Source organism: Triticum urartu, chromosome 5A (assembly GCF_056163025.1).
Source record: "Triticum urartu cultivar PI428250 chromosome 5A, HENAU_Tu73, whole genome shotgun sequence".
In the NCBI taxonomy this organism is placed as follows: domain Eukaryota; kingdom Viridiplantae; phylum Streptophyta; class Magnoliopsida; order Poales; family Poaceae; genus Triticum; species Triticum urartu.
In genome coordinates, this window is record NC_141877.1 from 471702115 (window position 1) to 471729633 (window position 27519).

Here is a 27519-nt window from a genome sequence, read left to right on the forward strand (position 1 = left end):
ACCTTGGATGTTTTATATGCATTCATATGCTATTTTATATGATTTTTGGGACTAACCTATTAACCCAGAGCCTAGTGCCAGTTTCTGTTTTCCCCTTGTTTCAGTGTTTCGCAGAAAAGGAATATCAAACGGAATGAAACCTTCGGAAAAGTTATTTTTGGAAAGAAAGCAATACATGAGACTTGGAGTGCATGTCAGGGGATCAACGAGGAAGCCACGAGGTAGGGGGCGCGCCCACCCCCCTGGGCGCGCCCTCCACCCTCATGGGCCCCTCGTGGCTCCCCTGATGTATTTCTTCCACCTATATATATATATCCATATACGCTAAAACTATCGAGGGGCACAATACATCGGGAGTTCCGCCGCCAGAAGCCTCCGTAGCCACCGAAAACCAGTCTAGACCCATTCCGGCACCCTACCGAAGGGGGAATCCCTCTCCGGTGGCCATCTTCATCATCCCGGTGCTCTCCATGACGAGGAGGGAGTAGTTCTCCCTCGGGGCTGAGGTATGTACTAGTAGCTATGTGTTTGATCTCTCTCTCTCTCTCTCGTGTTCTTGAGGTGATACGATCTTGATGTATCGCGAGCTTTGCTATTATATTTGGATCCTATGATGTTTCTTCCCCCCTCTACTCTCTTGTAATGGATTGAGTTTTCCCTTTGAAGTTATCTTATCGGTTTGAGTCTTTAAGGATTTGAGAACACTTGATGTATGTCTTGCGTGGGATACCTGTGGTGACAATGGGGTATTCTACTGATCCACTTGATGTATGTTTTGGTGATCAACTTGCGGGTTCCGCCCATGAACCTATGCATAGGGGTTGGCACACGTTTTCGTCTTGACTCTCCGGTAGAAACTTTGGGGCACTCTTTGAGGTTCTATGTGTTGGTTGAATAGATGAATCTGAGATTGTGTGATGCATATCGTATAATCATACCCACGGATACTTGAGGTGACATTGGAGTATCTAGGTGACACTAGGGTTTTGGTTGATTTGTGTCTTAAGGTGTTATTCTAGTACGAACTCTAGGGCTGTTTGTGACACTTATAGGAATAGCCCAATGGATTGATTGGAAAGAATAACTTTGAGGTGGTTTCGTACCCTACCATAATCTCTTCGTTTGTTCTCCGCTATTAGTGACTTTGGAGTGACTCTTTGTTGCATGTTGAGGGATAGTTATGTGATCCAATTATGTTATTATTGTTGAGAGAACTTGCACTAGTGAAAGTATGAACCCTAGGCCTTGTTTCAACGCATTGCAATACCATTTGTGCTCACTTTTATCATTAGTTACCTTGTTGTTTTTATATTTTCAGATTACAAAAACCTTTATCTACCATCCATATACCACTTGTATCACCATCTCTTCGCCAAACTAGTGCACCTATACAATTTACCATTGTATTGGGTGTGTTGGGGACACAAGAGACTCTTTGTTATTTGGTTGCAGGGTTGCTTGAGAGAGACCATCTTCATCCTACGCCTCCTACGGATTGATAAACCTTAGGTCATCCACTTGTGGGAAATTTGCTACTGTCCTACAAACCTCTGCACTTGGAGGCCCAACAACGTCTACAAGAAGAAGGTTGTGTAGTAGACATCAAGCTCTTTTCTTGCGCCATTGCCGGGGAGCTTAGCGCTTGAAGTATCTTTAGATCTTGCAATTGAATCTTTTTATTTCTTGTTTTAGCACTAGTTTAGTTTATAAAAGAAAACGACAAAAAAATATGGAATTGAGTTTGCCTCTTACGCTTCATCTTTTTAATATCTTTCGTGAGTATGATGGGAAGGAAAATTGCGCCAAAGTGTTGGAAGAAGAATGCATTAGAATGTTTGGCACTAAATATTTGAATGATGAGCATGATTGCAATGTTGTTAGTATGAATTCCTTGAATATCCATGATGCTAATGATATGCAAAGCCACAAGCTTGGGGAAGCTATGTTTGATGAAGATGATACTTTTAGTCTCCCAAGTTTTGATATGCAAATTTATAATGATGATAGAATGCCTCCTACTTATGATAATTATGAAAGTGGATTTGGAGAGGTCATGACTTTATTTAGTGATGATTCCACTATATTGGAAGAGGTTTCAATCGATTATGATGAGAACAAGTTGCTACTTGTGATAATTATTGTGATGATACATATGCTATAAAAAGTAGTGATGATTATATTTATAAAACTTCTCATGATTATGATTACCCTTTTTCTGAACATCACTCTTTTAATGTGGAAACAATTTATAGTATTCGAGTTTCTTATGATACTTCCACTATTCCGAATGAGAAGAATCTTGCTTATGTGGAGTGTAATAAAATTTCTATGCTTGTAGATCATGAAAAGAATGCTTTAGGTGCTGGTTATATTTTTTAATTCATTCATGATGCTACTGAAAATTATTATGAGGGAGGAACATATGCTTGTAGGAATTGCAATAATATCAAGTTTCCCCTCTATGTGTTGAAAATTTTGAAGTTATGCTTGTTTTGCCTTCCTATGCTAGATGATTATTGTTCCCATAAGTTGTTTGCTTACAAAATCCCAATGCATAGGAAGTGGGTTAGACTTAAATGTGCTAGTCATAATCTTCATGATGCTCTCTTTATGTTTCAATTCTTATCTTTTATGTGAGCATCATTGAAATCATCATGCCTAGCTAGGGGCGCTAAACGATAGCGCTTGTTGGGAGGCAACCCAATTTTATTTTTGTTCCTTGATTTTTTCTCCTGTTTAGTAATAAATAATTCATCTAGCCTCTGTTTAGATGTGGTTTTATGTTTTAATTAGTGTTTGTGCCAAGTAGAACCTTTGGGAAGACTTGGGGGAAAGTCTTTGCGATTATGCTGTAAAAATCAGAAACTTTAGCGCTCACGAGAATTGATGCCATTTTTATTTGGAGAGTGCTATTTAGTTAATTATTTTTGAAGATGATTAAGAGAAAAATTCCTTATGTCAAGCAATTTATTTTAGAATTTTTGGGGTTCCACAAGTTTGCGTTAGTTACAGATTACTACAGATTGTTCTGTTTTTGACAGATTCTGTTTTTCGTGTGTTGTTTGCTTATTTTAATGAATCTATGGCTAGTAAAAGAGTTTATAAACCATAGAGAAGTTGGAATAAAGTAGGTCTAAAACGAATATAAATAAAGAATGAGTTCGTTACAGTACCTTGAAGTGGTGTTGTTTTCTTTTCTTTCGCTAACGGAGCTTACGAGTTTTCTGTTAAGTTTTGTGTTGTGAAGTTTTCAAGTTTTGGGTAAAGATTCGATGGACTATGGAATAAGGAGTGGCAAGAGACTGAGATTGGGGATTCCCAAGGCACACCAAGGTAATATTCAAGGACAACCAAGAGCCTAAGCTTGGGGATGCCCCGGAAGGCATCCCCTCTTTCATTTTCGTTCATCGATAACTTTACTTGGAGCTATATTTTTATTTACCACATGATATGTGTTTTGCTTGGAGGATCATTTTATTTTATTTAGTTTTGCTTGCTGTTTGAATAAAATACCAAGATCTGAAATTATTAAATGGGAGAGTCTTCGCATAGTTGCATAATTATTCAACTACTCATGGATCTTCACTTATATCTTTTGGAGTAGTTTGTCATTTGCTCTAGTGCTTCACTTATATATTTTAGAGCACGGCGGTGGTTTTTATTTTATAGAAATATATGAACTCTTGTGCTTCACTTATATTATTTTTAGAGTCCTAAACAACATGGTAATTTTCTTTGGTTATGAATTTAGTCCTAATATGACGGGCATCCAAGAGGGATATAATAAAAACTTTCATATAAAGTGCATTGAATACTATGAGAAGTTTGATACTTGATGATTGTTTTGAGATATGAGGATGGTAATATTAGAGTCATGCTAGTTGAGTGGTTGTGAATTTGAGAAATACTTGTGTTGAAGTTTGTGATTCCCGTAGCATGCATGTATGGTGAACCGTTATGTGATGAAGTCGGAGCATGATTTATTTATTGATTGCCTTCCTTATGAGTGGCGGTCGGGGACGAGCGATGGTCTTTTCCTACCAATCTATCCCCCTAGGAGCATGCACGTAGTACTTTGTTTCGATAACTAATAGATTTTTGCAATAAGTATGTGAGTTCTTTATGACTAATGTTGAGTCCATGCATTATACGCACTCTCACCCTTCCACCATTGCTAGCCTCTCTAGTACCGCGCAACTTTCACCGGTACCATAAACCCACTATATACCTTCCTCAAAACAGCCACCATACCTACCTATTATGGCATTTCCATAGCCATTCCGAGATATATTGCCATGCAACTTTCCACCGTTCCGTTATTATGACACGCTCCATCATTGTCATATTGCTATGCATGATCATGTAGTTGACATCATATTTGTGGCAAAGCCACCGTTCATAATTCTTTCATACATGTCACTCATGAGTTGTTGCACATCCTGGTACACCGCCGGAGGCATTCATATAGAGTCATATTTTGTTCTAAGTATCGAGTTGTAATTCTTGAGTTGTAAGAAAATAAAAGTGTGATGATCATCATTATTAGAGCATTGTCCCAGTGAGGAAAGGATGATGGAGACTATGATTCCCCCACAAGTCGGGATGAGACTTCAGACTAAAAAAAAGAGGCCATAAAAAAGAGAAAAGGCCCAAATAAAAAAATAAAAATAAAGAGGCCATAAAAAGAGAAAAGGCCCAAATAAAAAAATGAGAGAAAAAGAGAGAAGGGGCAATGCTACTATCCTTTTACCACACTTGTGCTTCAAAGTAGCACCATGATCTTCATGGTGGAGAGTCTCATATGTTGTCACTTTCATATACTAGTGGGAATTTTACATTATAGAACTTGGCTTGTATATTCCAATGATTGGCTTCCTCAAAATGCCCTAGGTCTTCGTGAGCAAGCAAGTTGGATGCACACCCACTAGTTTCTTTTGTTGAGCTTTCATACAGTTATAGATCTAGTGCATCCGTTGCATGGCAATCCCTACTCACTCACATTGATATCTATTGATGGGCATCTCCATAGCCTGTTGATACGCCTAGTTGATGTGAGACTATCTTCTCCTTTTTGTCTTCTCCACTACCACCATTCTATTCCACCTATAGTGCTATGTCCATGGATCACGCTCATGTATTGCGTGAAGATTGAAAAATTTTGAGAACATCAAAAGTATGAAACAATTGCTTGGCTTGTCATCAGGGTTGTGCATGATTTAAATACGTTGTGTGGTGAAGATGGAGCATAGCCAGACTATATGATTTTGTAGGGATAGCTTTCTTTGGCCATGTTATTTTGAGAAGACATGATTACTTGGTTAGTATGCTTGAAGTATTATTATTTTTATGTCAATATTAAACTTTTGTCCTGAATCTTTCGGATATGAACATTCATGCGACAATAAAGAAAAAATACATTGAGAAATATGGTAGGAATCATTCCACATCAAAAATTCTGCTTTTATCATTTACCTACTCGAGGACGAGCAGGAATTAAGCTTGGGATGCTGATACGTCTCCAACATATCTATAATTTTTGATTGTTCCATGCTATTATATTATCAACCTTGGATGTTTTATATGCATTTATATGCTATTTTATATGATTTTGGGACTAACCTATTAACCCAAAGCCCAATGCTAGTTTCTGTTTTTTCCTTGTTTCAGTGTTTCGCAGAAAAGGAATATCAAACGGAGTCCAAACAGAATGAAACCTTTGGAAAATTTATTTTTGGAAAGAAAGCAATACAGGAGACTTGGAGTGCACGTCAGGGGATCAATGAGGAAGCCACGAGGCAGGGGGCGCCCTCCACCCCCCTAGGCGCGCCCTCCACCCTCGTGGGCCCCTCGTGGCTCCCCTGATGTATTTCTTCCACATATATATATATCCATATACCCTAAAACTATCGAGGGGCACAATACATCGGGAGTTCCGCCTCCAGAAGCCTCCGTAGCCACCGAAAACCAATCTAGACCCGTTCCGGCACCCTGCCGGAGGGGGAATCCCTCTCCGGTGGCCATCTTCATCATCTCGGTGCTCTCCATGATGAGGAGGGAGTAGTTCTCCCTCGGGGCTAAGGGTATGTACCCGTAGCTATGTGTTTGATCTCTCTCTCTCTCCCTCTCTCTCTCGTGTTCTTGAGGTGACACGATCTTGATGTATCACGAGCTTTGCTATTATATTTGGATCCTATGATGTTTCTTCCCCCCTCTACTCGCTTGTAATGGATTGAGTTTTCCCTTTGAAGTTATCTTATCGGTTTGAGTCTTTAAGGATTTGAGAACACTTGATGTATGTCTTGCGTGGGATACCCGTGGTGACAATGGGGGTATTCTATTGACCCACTTGATGTATGTTTTGGTGATCAACTTGCGGGTTCCGCCCATGAACCTATGCATAGGGGTTGTCACACGTTTTCGTCTTGACTCTCCGGTAGAAACTTTGGGGCACTCTTTGAGGTTCTATGTGTTGGTTGAATAGATGAATCTGAGATTGTGTGATGCATATCGTATAATCATACCCACGGATACTTGAGGTGACATTGGAGTATCTAGGTGACATTAGGGTTTTGGTTGATTTGTGTCTTAAGGTGTTATTCTAGTACGAACTCTAGGGCTGTTTGTGACACTTATAGGAATAGCCCAATGGATTGATTGGAAAGAATAACTTTGAGGTGGTTTCGTACCCTACCATAATCTCTTTGTTTGTTCTCCGCTATTAGTGACTTTGGAGTGACTCTTTGTTGCATGTTGAGGGATACTTATGTGATCCAATTATGTTATTATTGCTGAGAGAACTTGCACTAGTGAAAGTATGAACCCTAGGCCTTGTTTCAACGCATTGCAATACCGTTTGTGCTCACTTTTATCATTAGTTACCTTGCTGTTTTTATATTTTCAGATTACAAAAACCTTTATCTACCATCCATATACCACTTGTATCACCATCTCTTCACCGAACTAGTGCACCTATACAATTGACCATTGTATTGGGTGTATTGGGGACACAAGAGACTCTTTGTTATTTGGTTGTAGGGTTGCTTGAGAGAGACCATCTTCATCCTACGCCTCGTACGGATTGATAAACCTTAGGTCATCCACTTGAGGAAAATTTGCTACTGTCCTACAAACCTCTGCACTTGGAGGCCCAACAACGTCTACAAGAAGAAGGTTGTGTAGTAGACATCACACCCCGCAATATTTGTGTCAATGGAACTCTGGACTTGTCTCCGGCTATAAGTTCCGGACCGGGTACGCCTGCAGACACCGAGCTGGATCGGTTATCGATCTTCGAATTTAGCACCGCAGACATCTTCCAGCACTCACCTTTGGGTGATGTGCTAAAATCTTTAAAGAACTTGTCCTTGGAGAAGGACTCACAGCCGAACTATTTTCTGTTCGAGCCAGAGGCTGATGATGTGGAATTTCGCTTCCCACCCACCACCCACTTCATAGCCACTGTCGATGACTTAACCGACGTGCTTGATTACAGCTTCGAAGACATCAACGGTATGGACGACGATGCCGACAAGGAGCAAGGCCAAGACCCACCATTCACTGGACGTTGAACGGCCACCTCTTCCTACAATGTGTACATGGTCGACACACCTAAAAAAGCTAGAGACGATGACAAAGGAGATCCAGTTGTGAATAAACCTTCTGAGACATAGTCCAAGCGCCGGCACCCTAAATGCCGCTCTATGCCTCTTCTCTCAAAAGATGGCAACACTGGTACCGGAGAAAATAGTACTCCGGGCGACGCCGAAAACAATGAAGACCCTGTCGGGGCTGCATCCGAACAGGAGGAACAAGACAGCGGGCAAGATAACCCTGATAAACAGGCCATGCCCAATGACCCAGATGATGATAGTTGTCGTCCAGTCTCCGATGATGATGAGAACCTCGGCAATGAGGACTTCATCGTGCCTGAGGCACCCCTCGAGCAAGAGCACTTCAAGCGCCAGCTAATAGCCACTACAAGAAGCCTGAAGAAGAAGCAGCAGCGGCTCCAAGCTGATCAAGACCTGCTCATTAACAGGTGGACTGATGTCCTGGCAGCCGAAGAATACGGCCTCGAGCGCCTAGTCAAGAGTTACCCAAAGCGCAGACTGCTACCTCATTTCTATGAGGAGGCGCCAGATCCCATACCTCCCTCACGCAATGCGGACCGACCACCACGTGGTCGGGATAGTGCAGCGGACCGACCACCCCGCGGTCGGGATAAAACGACAACTCAGGCCAAACAACAGCCTGCCCGACCACCTCGCAAAAACAAGTACGGAATAGCTCGGGACCATACATACGACCTTTGGTAGGATCTGGACAGTAGAGCGGGACACACCAGATCAATCTACGGATCGCGAGGTCCCGACTCGGGATGACGGCTACCTATTCAGACGTGACAACCCTAGTCACACCCGGGTCGATAACCGCAGACGGACTTCATCGGAGGTGCGCCATGACGTGGCCTGATATAGAGGCGCTGCACACCCTCTGTGCTTCACAGATGAGGTGCTGGATCACGAATTCCTCGAGGGGTTCAAGCCCGTCAATATTGAATCATATGACGGAACAACCGATCCCGCGGTATGGATTGAGGACTTTATTCTCCACATCCACATGACCCGTGGAGACGACCTCCACGCCATCAAATACCTCCCACTAAAGCTCAAAGGGCCAGCTCGACACTAGCTAAATAGCATGCCCGAAAATTCCATCAGCAGGTGGGAGGACTTGGAAGAAGCCTTCCTTGACAACTTCCAAGGTACATATGTCCGGCCACCCGATGCCGATGAGTTAAGCCACATAGTTCAACAACCTGGAGAATCAGCCAGAAAATTCTGGACTAGGTTCCTAACCAAAAAGAACCAGATCGTTGACTGTCCAGATGCTGAAGCCCTAGCGGTCTTTACACACAGCATCCATGACGAATGGCTAGCACGCCACCTTGGCCAAGAAAAGCCGAAGTCCATGGCAGCCCTTACGGCACTCATGACCCGCTTTTGCGCGGGTGAGGACAGCTGGCTGGCTCGTAGCAAAAACACAACCAGCGAGACAGGCCCCTCCGAGGCCAAAAACAGCACCGGCAAGCTCCAGCGCAATAGACACAAACGCCGAAGCAATGGCGACAACACCGATGACACCATCATTAACGCCGGATTCAGCAGCTCCAAGTCTGGCCAGCGAAAGAAGCCCTACAAAAGGAACAGTGAGGGACCATCCAGCCTGGATTGCATACTCGATCGTCCGTGCCAGATACATGGTACCCCAGATAAACAAGCCAATCACACCAACAGAGACTGTTGGGTTTTTAAACAGGATGGCAAGTTAAATACCGAAAACAAAGAAAAGGATCACAAAGTGAGGACGAAGACGATGAGCCCCGGCAGCCGAACACTGGGAGGTAAAAGAAATTTCCCCCTCAAGTCAAAACGATGAAAATGATATACGCTACACACATCCCCAAAAGGGAGTGCACTTAGGAACGTCTATGTGGTAGAGCCAGTCACCCCAAAATTCAATCCGTGGTCGTCGTTCCCGATCACCTTCGATCGTCGAGATCACCCAACTAGTATCCGCCATGGCGGTTCAGCCGCACTAGTCCTCGACCCAATTATCGACGGGTTTCACCTAACACGAGTCCTGATGGACGGTGGTAGCAGCCTCAACCTACTTTATCAGGACACAGTGCGGAAGATGGGCATTAACCCCTCACGAATCAAACCAACAAAGACTACCTTTAAAGGAGTCATACCAGGCGTAGAGGCCCACTGTACGGGCTCAATCATGCTGGAAGTGGTCTTCGGTTCTCCGGACAACTTCCGAAGCGAAGAGTTAATCTTCGATATCATCCCCTTCTGCAGCGGCTACCACGCACTGCTCGAATGAACCGCGTTTGCTAGATTCAACACAGTGCCACACTATGCTTATCTCAAGCTCAAGATGCCCGGTCCACGTGGCGTCATAATAGTCAATGGCAATACTGAACGCTCCCTCCGAACAGAGGAGCATACGGCCGCCCTAGCAGCAGAGGTACAGAGCGGCCTTCTCAAGCAGCACCATAGTATGGCTGCCGAGCCCCTGGGCATCACTAAGAGGTTTGGGACTACACTACAACAGGACAGCGCAGCTCGTCAAGAGCTCGATTAGCAATTTGGCCTCCGTCCCTGTCCCGATGAAGTAGTGGCATTCATACCACGCGTACATAATTACGCACTCAAAATTCCATGGACATCGACGGAGGCACAAGCCAGCCCGGGATCTACAGTTCGGTTAGACCAATCCCAGACACACATATAACTTTACTATCTCCTTTTCCCTTTTTTCAGGTTCCTCTTATGTGGGCCTCCTTCGAAGGCCTTATTAATGGTCCTGTCAAAGGATAAACACACCGGATTGACACGGAGCACAAGCGTACATGGGAAGCCCTAGAGGCTAACTCAATGATTACTCTATCCGTTTTCAGGACCCACATGCAGCTCGCCTTTAGTCGCGGCATGTCAAATAGCCAGTTGCTTATTGCATTATTTTGTACAGATGTGCTTGGACGCATTAACCCAACTATAATGGAAACAGTTCATGATCCAAGTTCAAGGGCCCCAGATCCTATCTCTATTCCCCCTCTGTTTTCCTTTAAATTACTTATTTCCTAGCAACCGTACACTCTGGTATGTTTGATATTTGTCAGGGGCTCCCCATCGCCCCATGTTACGGCAACAAAGTCCGAACAATCCTTAAAGATAAGTTCGGCACCCCGAACTTAGCATTATATACATTAGCTCCGAATCATGTCTTTGGTCAATAGTTGGGTTGCCCGGCTCATGTGCTTGCTACACTACGTTCCGCTAAATTGGCTAGGGTAGTAAAGGGAGAACTGCTGCGATTGTGCCCTGGCCTAAACCGGATGAGCACCTCAGTAGAGAAAGCCGAAAACTAACTGTCATGATGCGGCGAGAGCCGATCAGCTGTTCGAGGGTTAAAAATCGTTGGAGATTTTTTCCGCATTATGCGAAAGACCGACACTTCCCGATCAAATGCTGACAGCACTCTGGTTTGAACCAGGGGCTGCGCCCATGCTTTATTATAAAACTCCTATGGCTAAGTGAGGGCGTTTAAGCCATATAGTCTGATTGCCTTGTTCGTTGCGCTAAAAAACTCCTTCAAGGACCATATAATTGGATGAAGATTATTTAGATTCCATCCCGAACACCTCCGTACTACCTACGTGAGGGCAAAAGTCGACGACTGGCCAACCCTCAGATTAGATACAACACGGCCGCAGAAGAGGAAACAATTAAAGCATAACAAAATTACATTACAAAATAGGCTTTGTTTTTCATAATACAAGGCAAAGCCAACATGAATACATTTATTCAAAAACAACGTCCCACGAACATTGTGCTGCCGCAAGGCGAGACCCCTCCAGGACATCCGCAAAATACCGCTTGGGTGTGCGGTGCTCCTTGCCCTCCGGTGGCCCTCTGGTCACCTCGACGGTGTCCATCTTCGCCCACCACATCTTGCAACGGGCGAAGGCCATGCGCGCACCTTCAATGCAGACCGAGCGCTTGACGAGTCCAGCCAAGGACAGGCGTTCACCATCCGCCTCATGAGTTCGAAGTAGCTGCCTGGCATAGCTTCGGCTGGCCATAGCCGGATTATCAAATCCTTAATGGCTAGTTCGGACACCGTATGCAGCTCCACCAGCTGTTTCAACTGATCGGTGAAGGACACGGGATGCTCTGGCGCCGCATACTGCGACCAGAATAGCTTCTCCGTAGAACCCCCTCCTTCGGCTCAATAGAACTCCGCGGCGTCTGATACACTGCGTGGTAAATCCATAAAAGCTCATGGGGAACTCCGAACCCAGGTTAGTAAAAGGTATTGCTTCTTCACATACTTGCTTTGCATCTTAAATGCCTTACCCGCCGTGATCTTCTTGGCCTCCTGGATCTCCTGGAGGGCGGCCTAGGCCTCATTCCGTGCGGTCTCCGCGCTCTGACGAGCCTTGGTGAGTTCGGCCCCTTGAACCAACGCATCATGCTCCAAGGCCTCGCATTTTTTCACCGCATCCTGGAGCTCCTGCTGGACTTCCTTGACCCGGGCCTTGAGCTTCTTATGGGTGGCTTGCTGCTGGACAACCTTCTCCTCGGCCTCGCCCAGGGCCTTCCTCAGAGCCTCGACCTCGGTCGCGGCTCCTGCACATATTACGACACCGTGGTCAATATACAGCGCCTACTCCTTCCGAACACACAACAAGTCGTTACTCACCTTGCTTCTCCTGGAGCCGAACCCTAACCTCACCGAGCTTGTTCTCGGTCCGCTCCAGCCTCTGCCTCAGTTCAGAGACTTTGGCAGCATGCGAGGTTGTGGCCAAAAGCGATGCCTTCTTATCCATCCATATTACGTTAGTCTCCTATAACAAAAGATTGATCCTCTGTCTGGTTCCTCTTGCCGAACACCGGACAGTGTCTCAGGGGCTACTGTCTACACAGGGTTTTTCACTTTCTTACCTCAAAACCTGTCAACAGGCTGCTGCAGTCTTCAGTGGACTGAATCTTCTCGATCACTGCACCCATAAGGACACGGTGCTCGTCCACGACGGAGGCGCCTCGAAGCGCCTCCATCAGGTTATCCGGCGCCCCTGGATGGACAGGGGCCACCGGTGGAAGCGGTGCACCCCCCCTCCTTCAAACGGGGCTGCTCGCCCGACTCCGGAGCCGTATGGGTCTCCGGAATCATATTCGGCTGAGGGCCGAACTATATGCGGCCCTTTTCGCCAGTCTCCATGGGGATCGGTTCCCCCATGTGTCCGGCAGTGGAGGTCTCGCCTTGTGGCGCCTCCCGGACGGTGTCCTGGGCTCCTCCTCGGTTCGGAGCGGCCCTTCGGGATAACACTTCAGTGTCGTCCCTGGCCTCGGGGGAATAAGCAGGCGGTGGCGACATGCTCACATTCTCCAACGGAGCCAACGAACCTCTAGATGAGGATCGCTGGATAAGGTCACGGGCCGGACAGCAATAGTATAGTTAACTATGTCAAAATAATGAAGAGAATGGGTCGGATGTGTGCATGAGTGAGCCAAGTCACTTACGATGCGACCCGGGGCTTAGTGTGAGGGCGTCATTCCGGACTGCTGTCAACATCCCACGCGGTATTGACCGCTGGGACGCCCTTCCCCTTCTTGGGTATTTCCGCCTCCAGATGCGACGAAGCCGCCCTCTTCTTCCTCCTCTCCTCGGGGGAGGGTTGTTTTCCTCGTCCTCTTCCTCGCCATTGTCCTCAGGGACAGAGGAATGAGCTTCGTCGTCTTCAGACGTCACGTCCGAAGTGCCCTTGCGACGGGGGCCACTCTTGGCTCCCTTGTCCTTCTTATTGGCCTTCTTCTCCGGCGCCTTATAGGGCGCCTGCTACCTCTTGAGCACTGCGTTGGTTTTCCCTGAAGAGGAAGGGATGATGCAGCAAAGTAGCGTAAGTATTTCCCTCCGTTTTTGAGAACCAAGGTATCAATCCGGTAGGAGGCTACGCGCGAGTCCCTCGCACCTGCACAAAACAAATATATCCTCGCAACCAACGCGATAAGGGGTTGTCAATCCCTACACGGCCACTTACGAGAGTGAGATCTAATAGATATGATAAGATAATATTTTTTGTATTTTTGTGATAAAGATACAAAGTAAAATAAAAGCAAAGTAAAAAGCAAAGGAAATAACTAAGTATTGGGAGATTAATATGATGAAGATAGACCCGGGGGCCATAGGTTTCACTAGTGGCTTCTCTCGAGAGCATAAGTATTCTACGGTGGGCGAACAAATTACTGTTGAGCAATTGACAGAATTGAGCATAGTTATGAGAATATCTAGGTATGATCATGTATATAGGCATCACGTCCGAGACAAGTAGACCGACTCCTGACTGCATCTACTACTATTACTCCACTCATCGACCGCTATCCAGCATGCATCTAGAGTATTAAGTTAATGAAAACAGAGTAACACCTTAAGTAAGATGACATGATGTAGAGGGATAAACTCATGCAATATGATGAAAACCCCATCTTGTTATCCTCGATGGCAACAATACAATACGTGCCTTGCTGCCCCTACTGTCACTGGGAAAGGACACCGCAAGATTGAACCCAAAGCTAAGCACTTCTCCCATTGCAAGAAAGATCAATCTAGTAGGCCAAACCAAACTGATAATTCGAAGAGACTTGCAAAGATAACCAATCATACATAAAAGAATTCAGAGAAGATTCAAATGTTGTTCATAGATAGACTTGATCATAAACCCACAATTCATCGGTCTCAACAAACACACCGCAAAAAGAAGATTACATCGAATAGATCTCCACAAGAGAGGGGGAGAACATTGTATTGAGATCTAAAAAGAGAGAAGAAGCCATCTAGCTACTAACTATGGACCCGTAGGTCTGAGGTGAACTACTCACACTTCATCGAAGGGGCTATGGTGTTGATGTAGAAGCCCTCCGTGATCGATGCCCCCTCCGGCGAAGCTCCGAAACAGGCCCCAAGATGGGATCTCGTGGATACAGAAAGTTGCGGTGGTGGAATTAGGTTTTTGGCTCCGTATCTGATCGTTTGGGGGTACGTAGCTATATATAGGAGGCAGGAGTACGTCGGTGGAGCAACAGGGGGCCCACGAGGGTGGAGGGCGCGCCTGGGGGGTAGGCGCCCCCTACCTCGTGGCCTCGTCTTTTGTGTCTTGACGTAGGGTCCAAGTCTCCTGGGTCTTGTTCGTTGAGAAAATCACGTTCCCGAAGGTTTCATTCCGTTTGGACTCCGTTTGATATTCCTTTTCTTCGAAACCCTAAAACAGGCAAAAAACAGCAATTCTGGGCTGGGCTTCCGGTTAATAGGTTAGTCCCAATAATAATATAAAAGTGGATAATAAAGCCCAATAATGTCCAAAACAGTAGATAATATAGCATGGAGCAATCAAAAATTATAGATAAGTTGGAGACGTATCAAGCATCCCCAAGCTTAATTCCTACTCGTTCTCGAGTAGGTAAATGGTAAAAACAGAATTTTTGATGCGGAGTGCTACTTGGCATAATTTTAATGTAATTATTCTTAATTGTGGTATGAATATTCAGATCCGAAAGATTCAAGACAAAAGTTCGTATTGACATAAAAATAATAATACTTCAAGATACTAACAAAGCAATTATGTCTTCTCAAAATAACATGGCCAAAGAAAGTTCATCCCTACAAAATCATATAGTCTAGTCATGCTCCATTTTCGTCACACAAGAATGCTCTCATCATGCACAACCCCGATGACAAGCCAATCAATTGTTTCATACTTTAGTAATCTCAAACCTATAAACTTTCACTCAATATATGAGCGCGAGCCATGGACATAGCACTATGGGTGGAATAGAATATAATGAGGGGGGGTTATGTGGAGAAGACAAAAAGGAGAAAGTCTCACATCAACGAGGCTAATCAATGGGCTATGGAGATGCCCACCGATTGATGTTAATGCAAGGAGTAGGGATTGCCATGCAACGGATGCACTAGAGCTATAAATTTATGAAAGCTCAACAAAAGAAACTAAGTGGGTGTGCATCCAACTTGCTTGCTCACGAAGACCTAGGGCACTTGAGGAGGCCCATTGTTGGAATATACAAGCCAAGTTCAATAATGAAAATTCCCACTAGTATATGAAAGTGACAAAACAAGAGACTCTCTATCATGAACATTACGGTGCTACTTTGAAGCACAAGTGTGGCAAAGGATAGTAACATTGTCCCTTCTCTCTTTTTCTCTCATTTTTTTCATTTGGCCTTTCTCTTTTTTTATATATGGCCTTTCTCTCTTTCTTTTTTTATAATTCCTCACTTGGGACAATGCTCTAGAAAATGATGATCATCACACTTCTATTTATTTACAACTCAATGATTACAACTCGATACTAGAACAAAAGATGACTCTATATGAATGCCTCCGGCGGTGTACCGGGATATGCAATGGACCAAGAGTGACATGTCTGAAAGAATTATGAACGGTGGCCTTGCCACAAATACTATGTCAACTACATGATCATGCTAAGCAATATGACAATAATGAATGTGTCATGATAAACGGAATGGTGGAAAGTTCCATGGCAATATATCTCGGAATGGCTATGGAAATGCCATAATAGGTAGGTATGGTGGCTATTTTGAGGAAGATATAAGGAGGTTTATGTGTGAAAGAGCGTATCATATCACGGGGTTTGGATGCACCGGCGAAGTTTGCGCCAACTCTCATTATGAGAAAGGGCAATGCACGGTACCGAAGAGGCTAGCAAGGATGGAAGGGTGAGAGTGCGTATAATCCATGGACTCAACATTAGTCATAAAGAACTCGCATACTTATAGCAAAAATCTACAAGTCATCAAAAACCTCGGCACTACACGCATGCTCCTAGGGGGATAGATTGGTAGGAAAACACCATCGCTCGTCCCCGACCGCCACTCATAAGGAGGACAATCAAATAACACCTCATGTTTCAAATTTGTTACATAACGTTTACCATACGTGCATGCTACGGGACTTGCAAACTTTAACACAAGCATTTCTCAATTTCACAACTACTCAACTAGCATGACTTTGATATTATTACCTCCATATCTCAAAACAATCATCAAGCATCAAACTTCTCTTAGTATTCAAAACACTCATAAGAAAATTTTACTAATCTTGAATACCTAGCATATTAGGATTTTAAGCAAATTACCATGATATTTAAGACTCTCAAAATAATGTAAGTGAAGCATGAGAGATCAATAGTTTCTATAAAACAAATCCATCATCGTGCTCTAAAAGATATAAGTGAAGTACTAGAGCAAAACTATCTATACCTACTAATAAAGCAAGGTGCGTTTCTCCAAATTTTTCATCCGTTCACCATCGATTTTTTTCTATTCGAGGTGGTACTAAAGTTTTGTCCGTTCGTCTATTAGAAAAGGAAAATGCCAGATTATGTACATGGGCCGCTCGAAGTGTGGCATAGGAAAGCCAGCCCAGTTATTTTCGTGTCCAGGAAAACCCTATTTATCGCCTCGAGCGTTAGATAGGGGCAAATTCGCCCAGCGGGGCCAAGCTGGGCTGGCCCGTTTGCTTTTTTATCTTTTATGGTATGTTCCTATTTTTATTTTTCGTTTCTTTCTCTTCTTATTTGGTCCTTTTTCCTTTCAAGTTTTTTCCCATTTTTGATAAATTCGAAATTTTTGAAAAAGTTCATAATATCATAAAAATTTGTATTTTCAAAAAAAAATTCAGAATTATAAAACTTATTCTTTTTTTTGTTTTATGTTATGTTTCTTTTTTTCTTTTTCATTTCTTTCTCTTCTTCTTTGGTCGTTTTTCCTTTCATGTTTTTTTTTCCTTTTTTCATAAATTCAAAATTTTCAAAAGATTTCAAAATATAATATATTTTTTTACTTTTTTAAAAAATGTTCCGAATTATGAAATTTATTACATTTTGAAAAATGGTCAGAACATTAAATATTTGTTCCTATTCCAAAATAGTCAAAATTCGCACTGGGCGGCCAATCTGGGATGAACCGGTTTGTTTTTTTGTTATGTGTTATGTTTCTATTTTTCTTTTTCCTTTTCTGTTTATTTTTCTATTCGTAGTATCAAAAAAATCGATTTCTTTAAAAATGTTCGGGAATTTAAAATATATACTGTTTTGAAAATTGTTAAGAACATTAAATCTTTCTTCTCATTCAAAAATTGGTTTAAAATTTTAAAATAATGTTCCATTTTTCTTTGTGTTTTCCAAAGTTGTTCGAGATTTTTCAAAAAAATGTATTTAAAAAATGTTGCAAATACGAAAAATATTCTTGTTTTAGTGAAATGTTCGCAAATTCAAAATAATGTCAAGAAACATATTTTCAACAATTGTTCTGAATGTACAAAATATAATTCATTTTTTTAGGAAAATCACAAATTCAAAACATGTTCATGTGATTATAAAAGGTTTATGTTTTCAAATAAAATTGTGAATTTTGAGCGTTTCATATTTTGTTGTGTATTTATGAAAATGTAAAGAATTTCAAAAAATGTTTGGGATTTTCAGAATTATTCATGTCTCCAGGAATGTTCAACAATTTATATTCTTTTAGCAGTTCAAAAAAATCGTTTCCAATGTGACCTTGGGGTATGATCTTAAAGGTTTGAGCTGGCCATTGGTTGGTAGAACTTGTTTCTTTGAGTGGCTAGCAGCACGTAGTCGGGCCTTTGAGGGCATGATTTTGATCCCTCAACTCATCATTTTTTTGAATTTTTTCGTCCCTTACTAACACAGGTCGTCTTGGGACCTACCAGTGTGCATCCCATGCGCTATTTTACGCAACTAGCATCATATAGTAGCCCCATGCAGTTGGCCCAAGAAAAAAATTGCTCCGTCACATAGGCTGTATTATGCCTCAGCTGCACTCCCCTATTGGGTCGTTCGAGGGAGCAATTTTTTTCCTTGGCCCAATAAAAGAGAATATGCTGGTTTGGCTTGAATAAAAAAATTATGGGCACGCGAGCGCTAAAATAATCAAAGAGAATAAACCCTAATAGAGAAGGGACATTGGTGTCTGGTTATGCGCTAAATATGGTACTGAAACGGGATTTATACGCTACAATTAGTAATCCATCTGGTTATGTCATCGTAAGAGAGAATGGTCGAAGCAACTATGCCCCGAAGGTCACCGCATAGCTACCAAATGAGGAGGCAGACACAACCCCTAGGCAGAGGCGGACCCCAAGGGAAAAAAGGCACGAGTTGGATGGTTGCCGCCACACCGACTAACCCCACCACTATCAAGATATCGCGGGACAAACATGACCCGCGAGATGACCACAACTCCTCTCTCTATTGCACCACTATGGGGATCTTTTTGGTGGAGACATCAATTATCTCTCCCATTGCTTCTCCAAAGAAACATCTCTCTCGTTGCAACGCACAGGCATATGTGCTAGTATAACTCAAAAGATATAAGCGAAGCACATAGAGAATTCTAACAAATTCCAAATCATGTATGGCTCTCTCAAAAGGTGTGTACAGCAAGGATGATTGTGGTAAACTAAAAAGTAAAGACTCAAATTATACAAGACGCTCCAAGCAAAACACATATCATGTGGTGAATAAAAATATAGCTCCAAGTAAAGTTACTGATAGAAGTAGACGAAAGAGGAGATGCCTTCCGGGGCATCCCCAAGTTTTGGCTTTTAGGTGTCCTTAGATTATCTTGGGGGTGCCATGGGCATCCCCAAGCTTAGTCTATTGCCACTCTTTGTTCCATAATCCATCAAATCTTTACCCAAAACTTGAAAACTTCACAACACAAAAATCAAAGTAGAAAATCCCGTGAGCTCCGTTAGCGAAAGAAAATAAAATACCACTTCAAGGTACTGTAATGAACTCATTCTTTATTTATACCGGTGCTAAACCTAATGTATTCCAATTTCTCTATGGTTTATAAATTATTTACTAGCCATAGATTCATCAAAATAGCAAACAACACACGAAAATAGAATCTGTTAAAAACAGAATAGTCTGTAGTAATGTGTAGATAGCGCAATATCTGGAACCCCAAAAATTCTAAAATAAATTGCTGTACGTGAATAATTTATATATTAATCATCTTCAAAAAGAATTAACTAAATATCACTTTCCAAAGAAAAATGGCAGCAGTTCTCATGAGCGCTAAAGTTTCTGTTTTTTAGAGCAAGTGTAACAAGACTATTCCCCAAGTCTTCCCAACGGTTCTACTTGGCACAAACACTAATTAAACACAAAAAACACAACCTAAACAGAGGCTAGATAAATTATTTATTACTAAACAAGTTGGGTTGCCTCCCAACAAGCGCTATGGTTTAACGCCCCTAGCTAGGCATAACAAGCAAGGATAGATCTAGGTATTGCCATCTTTGGTAGGCAATCCATAAGTGGCTCTCATAATAGATTCATAAGGTAATTTAATTTTCTTTCTAGGAAAGTGTTCCATGCCTTTCCTTAATGGAAATTGGAATCTAATATTTCCTTCCTTCATATCAATAATTGCACCAATCGTTCTAAGGAAAGGTCTACCAAGAATAATAGGACATGAAGGATTGCAATCTATGTCAAGAACAATAAAATCTACGGGCACATAATTCCTATTTGCAACAATAAGAACATCATTAATTCTTCCCATAGGTTTCTTAATAGTGGAATCCGCAAGGTGCAAGTTTAGATAGCAATCATCAAAATCACGGAAACCTAACAAATCACACAAAGTCTTTGGAATCGTGGAAACACTAGCACCCAAATCACATATAGCATAGCATTCATGATCTTTAATTTTAATTTTAATAGTTGGTTCCCACTCATCATAAAGCTTTCTAGGGATAGAAACTTCCCATTCAAGTTTTTCTTCATAAGATTGCATCAAGGCATCAACGATATGTTTAGTAAACGCTTTATTTTGACTATAAGCATGATGAGAATTTAGCACGAATTGTAACAAGGAAATACAATCAATCAAAGAGCAATTTTCATAGTTAAATTCCTTGAAATCCATAATAGTGGGTTTAGCAACATCTAGGGTTTTAATTTCTTTAATCCTACTTTTATCAATTTTAGCATCAAGATCAAAAAAATTCCGAATTCTTGGAACGCCTTCTAGGTAAAGGTGGATCATATTCAGTCCCATCATTATAAAGATTCATATTACAAAACAAAGATTTGATAGGGGACACATCAATAACTTTTATATCTTCATCTTTATTTCCATAGCAACTAGAAGAACATGCTCTTATAAAGGCATCTTTCTTAGCATGCATCCTAGCGGTTCTTTCTTTGCACTCATCAATGGAAATTCTCATGGCTTTGAGAGACTCATTGATATCATGCTTAGGTGGAATAGATCTAAGTTTCAAAGAATCAACATCAAGAGAAATCCTATCAACGTTCCTAGCCAACTCATCAATCTTAAGCAATTTTTCTTCAATCATAGCACTGAAACTCTTTTGCGTAGTAATAAATTCTTTAATATTAGATTCTAAATCAGAGGGCATCTTATTATAATTTCCATAAGAATTGTTGTAGGAATTACCATAATTATTAGAGGGATTACTAGGATAAGGCCTAGGATTGAAATTTCCTCTATATGCGTTGTTACCAAAATTGTTCCTACCAACAAAATTCACATCCATAGATTCATTATTATTCTCAATCAAACTAGACAAGGGCATATCATTAGGATCCGAAGAAACACTCTTACTAGCAAATAATTTCATAAGTTTGTCCATCTTTCCACTCAAAACATTACACTACAAAAAAATACACTTCCGTGATGATACGTGTTTGTCACAGCAGGTCGCGTTTTTTGTCATGCATGTACATCCATGAAGATTTTATGACAGAATCAAGATAGTCATACCTATGCTGTCGTAGAAGTGTTCCATGACATTACCAAAATTATCATCATGGAAGTGTCCACTTCCATGATGATAAATCGCGCGTCACAGAAGTGCTTTCGTCAAGGGTGACCGACACATGGCATCCACCATAACGGAATGCCGTTAAGCTATCGGGTTGGGTTTAGGATCCGATAACCCGTTAACAGCCGCGACCAATGGGAAATTTCCACATGTAAAATTCTTATTGGCCGGACGAAACACGTGTCAGCTCGTGAGTGGGTTAGATAGGCGCCTATGATATGTCGACACGTGCCACGGCCCACCACTGGCCCATTTAGCTTACAAAGCCAGCCCATTTGACTTGGTCAAAAGTTAACGGGCTGGCCCATGAAAAGCCTGTTAACGGTCTCTTCACAAATATCCCATTTTATGGCCCGTTAACTTACGGCCCATTAGGCCCTAAAGGAAATCGGCCCAACAATATCATGTGGGCCGTCGAATATAACACCACGCCCCATGTATGGCCCACGACGTCTTTCGTCCCATATGAGGCCTTCGTATCTTTCGGCCCTTTACAGGCCCACGGTGACTCTAGCCCATAATGAACAGTAATTTTCTTTATACCCGTTAACGGCCTGTTATTTACATGGGCCGTTTCCAGCCCGTGTTAGCTTTTGGCCTATTGACGGCCCATACGTTCTTGGGCTCCTTTTCGGCCCTCGATTACTTCCGGCCCGTTACTGGCCTGTTCCCCTAATGGGCGAAATTCGGCCCATGGCAAGAGTCGGCCCGTTACTGGCATGTTACCCTAATGGGCCAAATTCGGCCCATGGCAAGAGTCGGCCCATTTCTGTCATGTTAACCCATTGCGCCGTTTCCAGCCCGTCCTATATTCTATCCCATTAACGACTCGTTATGCTTGTGACAGAATTAAGCCTTTGCTGTCCTACGGCCTGTTAATGTCATGTTACCGTGCTGGGCCGATACCAATTATGCCCGATTACGGCCCATGTAGACCCATTTATCTGACGGCCCGAGGCCCACTGATTACAGGCCCATTTATCAACGGCCCGTAGGAGACCCATGGATCCCACGACCCGTATATGGCCCATGGTAGTTGCGGCCACTAGCAAACCAGGGAAAAAGAAGACTAGGAAATAAATAAGGCCAAAACTAACGCTAGGCCATTAAGGCGATTGCACAGATTACATCCACTTGGCATCAAAGATCGCCACCAGTGCAAATATAGGGAACACCCTACACTATACAAAAATGGCTTGCTGTTTTCTTTAGCCGGTGGCTGCACATTAAGAATAAATTTTGTATCGCACCAAAACAAATTACAACTATATAACAAAAGGAAGGTTGGCATAAAACTTAACAGTCTAGCAGATAAATGCACCGCCAGAAGTTCAGAAGCTTAGTTCATTTGACCTGACTGTTATGTTTTCATGATGTATTGTCCGATGGAGCACCATAACCCTCGCCTTCATTTCCCCTAGGCTCTTGAACAACATAGCAATTGTCTGATAGACTGGTTTGAAAACCATGGATATCTTGACGACATTGAGTAATGTTTCTCCTTGTTTCACAAAGGGTCTCTGTTAGGGAATGGACTTGTGTCTGGAGCGCAGATACAACATTGCTTTGAGCTTGCATATCTTGATCATGAGGCGGTTTGGACGATATTGCCTTAACAACCAACCCAGTATTACGCAGGAACATGCTTTTGGCACTGTTAGTGGACAGGTACTGACCCACTGCAGCAAGAGCTGACATTGCAGCGGTTATAGTTGCCTCGCCACCTTCAGAAGGTGGCAGTTCCACCATTTTTTCCATAGCTCGCTGAAAAGTTGAGGTTTTACATTAGTAGTATCAGAATAGAAGATATTAAGGAGGCAGCAAAACAAAACAAAATAGCTTTGGTCTATATACATAACTTATTCTGGTGAACCCATGTAAAATATCCGTTGTATTTTATTGCAAAGTACATAATAAAACTAGGTTCCAAACATATGACCATGTACCATCGCTAATGTATTGTCTATTTCTTCACATTGTATTGAGGGCTAAGGATAAAGAGACGAAGTTTATAATACGGTAAGCATAGTATGACAACATTCATATCACAAAACAACCGAGAACAGACAAACAAGCAATTGTAACGTTGTGTGGGCAAGTCCAGCACGGAACTAGATTACGGGTCAAGATCAAAGGAACATCACTCCTCTCTTTGAAACCTTGTAAGGTGCAATGATACGCTAAGACAATTGTGTATAAAATTGAAAAGAGTAATAGACATTGGCTGCAAACCATGCAGTTCAAGGCACAAGTCAGAGTAAGTAGTAGTTAAAAGGCATGAGGATTGAGGACTTACAACAGCGGCTTTGACTGGTGTAGTCATGCCTTTCTTCTTGCTGGTGTGACAGTCCTTGAAGATTTCCACAGCATTTGGTTCAGGTACTTTTTGGTCCTTGCGGGCTTTCCTCTGCATTTCGAACAAGTCAATATAGATCTGATAATATGGTACATCGAAAAGAGTGAAACAGCAGCTAATTACAAGAGCCTCACAGTGTGCAATATAGCTACGAGATCCTCTCGTCTGTTGGAATTTCACTTTCGTACGGTTGGCCTTGTTCTTTGAACAGTTCGCCTACAAGAAGATAGATTTGTGTGGCACATGCGTAAATAGGACTTCAACATGTGATCTGGTCACATATATATAATGTACCTGATACTTCGGATCAGACCAGTGTTTAACAAGGCCCCTCCAGTCTTCATCCGATATATTTTCCACTGGAGATGTTTGGGAAAGTTCACTGTTAGCCTTGCCTTCAAAGTGAGTTTTCGTCAAGTTATACCGATACTGTCGCAGAGCAGACTTGAAAACATGGATGCAAGCTTGTCTGGTTGCATCATCTTGGCTATCCAACTTGAACCTCATCTGTTGAAAATTATGGGAGTCTCATTATCAGCAACCTAGAAAGTATGGGACAGAGCAAGATGATATTACTAGTTTCCATACATAACCATACTTACAGATAAATGGTCGAGGAAGGTGTTGAACTGGGTTTCATCTTTGTCATTCCTGTACTGAATCCATGTTGGGAGGATACGTACATGACACCTAACGGCAACCGCTGCCTCTGATACTAACTTGGCTGACTCTGTAGCATCACGTGGCCTTTTTAAACCTGCCTCAAAACGGATCTCCATTCTTCCTCCTCTAGATTTAGTTAACCTATCGAGAATTATCCCTGATGTTTGTTTCCTCTTGCGCCTAGGTGCTAGTCCAACAACGAACATAGGAAGTGTTAGTGTACATCAAACTGTGAGACTACATATAAAGAAGCATGCAACTGTAATTTGACTCCAGCAACTACCTTCTTGCTGTTGAAGCTCACAAGGTTCATCTGATATTGCCAACTCATCTTGTGTTAAGAGTGCTTGGGAAGTAGTGTCAGGTGGCAAGGGAGCTTGGGAACATGCTGCTAGCTCAGTTGACGCACGAGTAGGTCATGTAGCTGGTAGTACTATGGTAGGTGTTGCAAGAACTAGGGTTGTCTCTGCTTGTTTGGTGGCAGCTATTTGTTTCTGTTTGGCTTTTTTTGCAAATCGTGTAGCATGGGATGCCGTGTTTGTAGAATTTTCCGCTGGACTTTGACCTTCTATTGCACCATCAGTACCAGTAGAATCTGCAGGATTCATCCGCTTCTCATTCCCTGCCATTCTGTGTTTCTTCCTCTTTCTCTATGCCATGTTAAGTCAAGCCGACAAGAAAAACGAATAACAATTTAGTTCTTCAGAACAAATTGATGCGTGATGTAGACGAACTGAACTTTGATGTTAGACAACCACATGATAGGAGGATGTAATATGTATGAAAAATAGGACGGAAGAGATAACCAGAACCATGATGTGTAAACTAAGAAGACATTTCACCAAATTAGAAGCAATGCAATGGAAGTTAGACACCATATGAAAGATGCTACAAATATCGCTCTACCAAGTTAACAGTGTCTCATCATAAATGGCGTTTAAAAAAATGTGAAGCAGTACAAGAAATAAATCATATGCAAGATGCAAACAACATCACACTACCATGTTAGAGGTCTCTCATCATTAGTGCCATTGCATATTCACAGCATTGCATATTCACAGCTTATGATGTGTAAACTAAGGAGAAGGCATTTCAAGAAATTAGAAGCAATGAAAGCTAGACACCATATGAAAAGATGCAACGAATATCACTCTACCAAGTTAAAACTGTCTCGTCATAAGTGCCATTTCAACAAATTAGTAGTACAAGCTAGAAAAGAATGTGAGATGTAACCTATATCACACTCCGAAGTCAAACATGTCTTATGATAAGTGATTGTTGCAGGTTACACAACAGTAGTAATTTGATGTAAGAACATGGTGTGATAGACAGATATTGTATGTTCTAGAAACAGGAACACGTGTCTTATTCAAGTATAATGTGTAAAGTAAGCAGATGGAATTCAACAAAATTAGAAGCAATACAAGCTAGACATCACACATAACATGCAACCACATATAACAGTGCCAAGTTAGAGGGAGCACCGGTGATGCCGCACTAGGGGAGACGGGCTCATCATAAACATAGCTTTGTTGAGTGTCTATGCATGTGTTGTCTTGGAAATCATCTTGGGGTGTGGAGGAATATAAACTGTAGAGGCCCTCCGTTCGGAAGGAGCACCTTTAACCGCTGCCTTGCTAACTTCCTTCTGCTTTATTGATTTTGAATTGTCAAGTAAAACCGACAAGAAAAAGTAATAAAATTCTCTCTTCAGAACTCATTCATGCATGATACTAACAATCACTACTTTGATGTAAGGCAAACACATGATACCAGGATGGAATATGTATGAAAAACAGGACGGCATGGCATGTTCACAACTGTTTGTGTAAACTAAGCAGAAACCATTCCAGCAAATAAGAAGCAATGCAAGCTAGACACCACATGAAAGATGCAACCAATATGACTCTGCCAAGTTAAAAGCGTCCCATCATAAATTGAATTTCAACAAATTAGAAGCAGCGCATGCTATAAATCATATGAAAGATGCAACAAATATCGCACTGCATATACTAAAGGTGTCTCGTCATGTTGATTGATGCGGGATACAAAAAAACAATAGTTTTATGTAAGGACATGCTTAATAGACAGATGTACTATGTACTAAATACAGGAAGGCATGTCACATTAACAGGTATAATGTATAAGCTAAGCAGACTAGCACATGCAGTTTAACCAGATTGGAAGAATTACAATCTAGACACCATATGCAACATGCAACCACATATCACGCTGCCAAGTTAGAGCAAGCACCTGCGATGCTAGTGTAGGGGAAATGTTGTAATCAACTACAGAGCTACGTTCACTATCTTCATCTAGCATTTCTGTTTCTTGAGAATCATGTCGGGAGGCTGACGCTGCATTCTTTAAATGAGGAGTAGTCCCCTTTCCTGTCTGCCTTGTCATAAGTGATTAATGAGGGATACACAAGAACAATAGTTTGATGTAAGAACATGGTTAATACACAGATGTACTAGAGTGGCATGTCATATTGAAAGGTATAATGTGTAAGCTAAGCAGATGCAATTTAACCAAATTGGAAGCAATACAAGCTAGACATCTGGCTGGAGTGGTGAGCATGATCATCTAGGACCTGAGAGCCTAGTGGGAGGCGGGCTGCTTCGCCACCATCGCAGCTTTTTAGTTGGCTTCCAGGTGATGCCTATCTTTGTTGGGCTTATCACTGGCTCGGCCAGTGCCCTGACTAGCTATTTGTCTTCTGGTGCTCACGGGATGGTGGTTCATGTAAAAAAATATCTTTCCTTATCTTACCTACTTCGGCCTTTCGAATACAAGCTAGACACCATACGGAACTTGCAACCACATATGACACCGCGAAGTTAAAGCAAGCACCTGGTATGGTGGTTCATTGTGAGCGAGGTCGTCAACTCCAGAGCTACGTTTACCGTCTCCATCTGCTGACACTGCACCCTTTATAGCGCTGTAACGTGTCTTGCCTACCCGCATACGAAGCTAGAGCGACTTCTCTCTTTTCTTCTTGGATTCTCTCATGG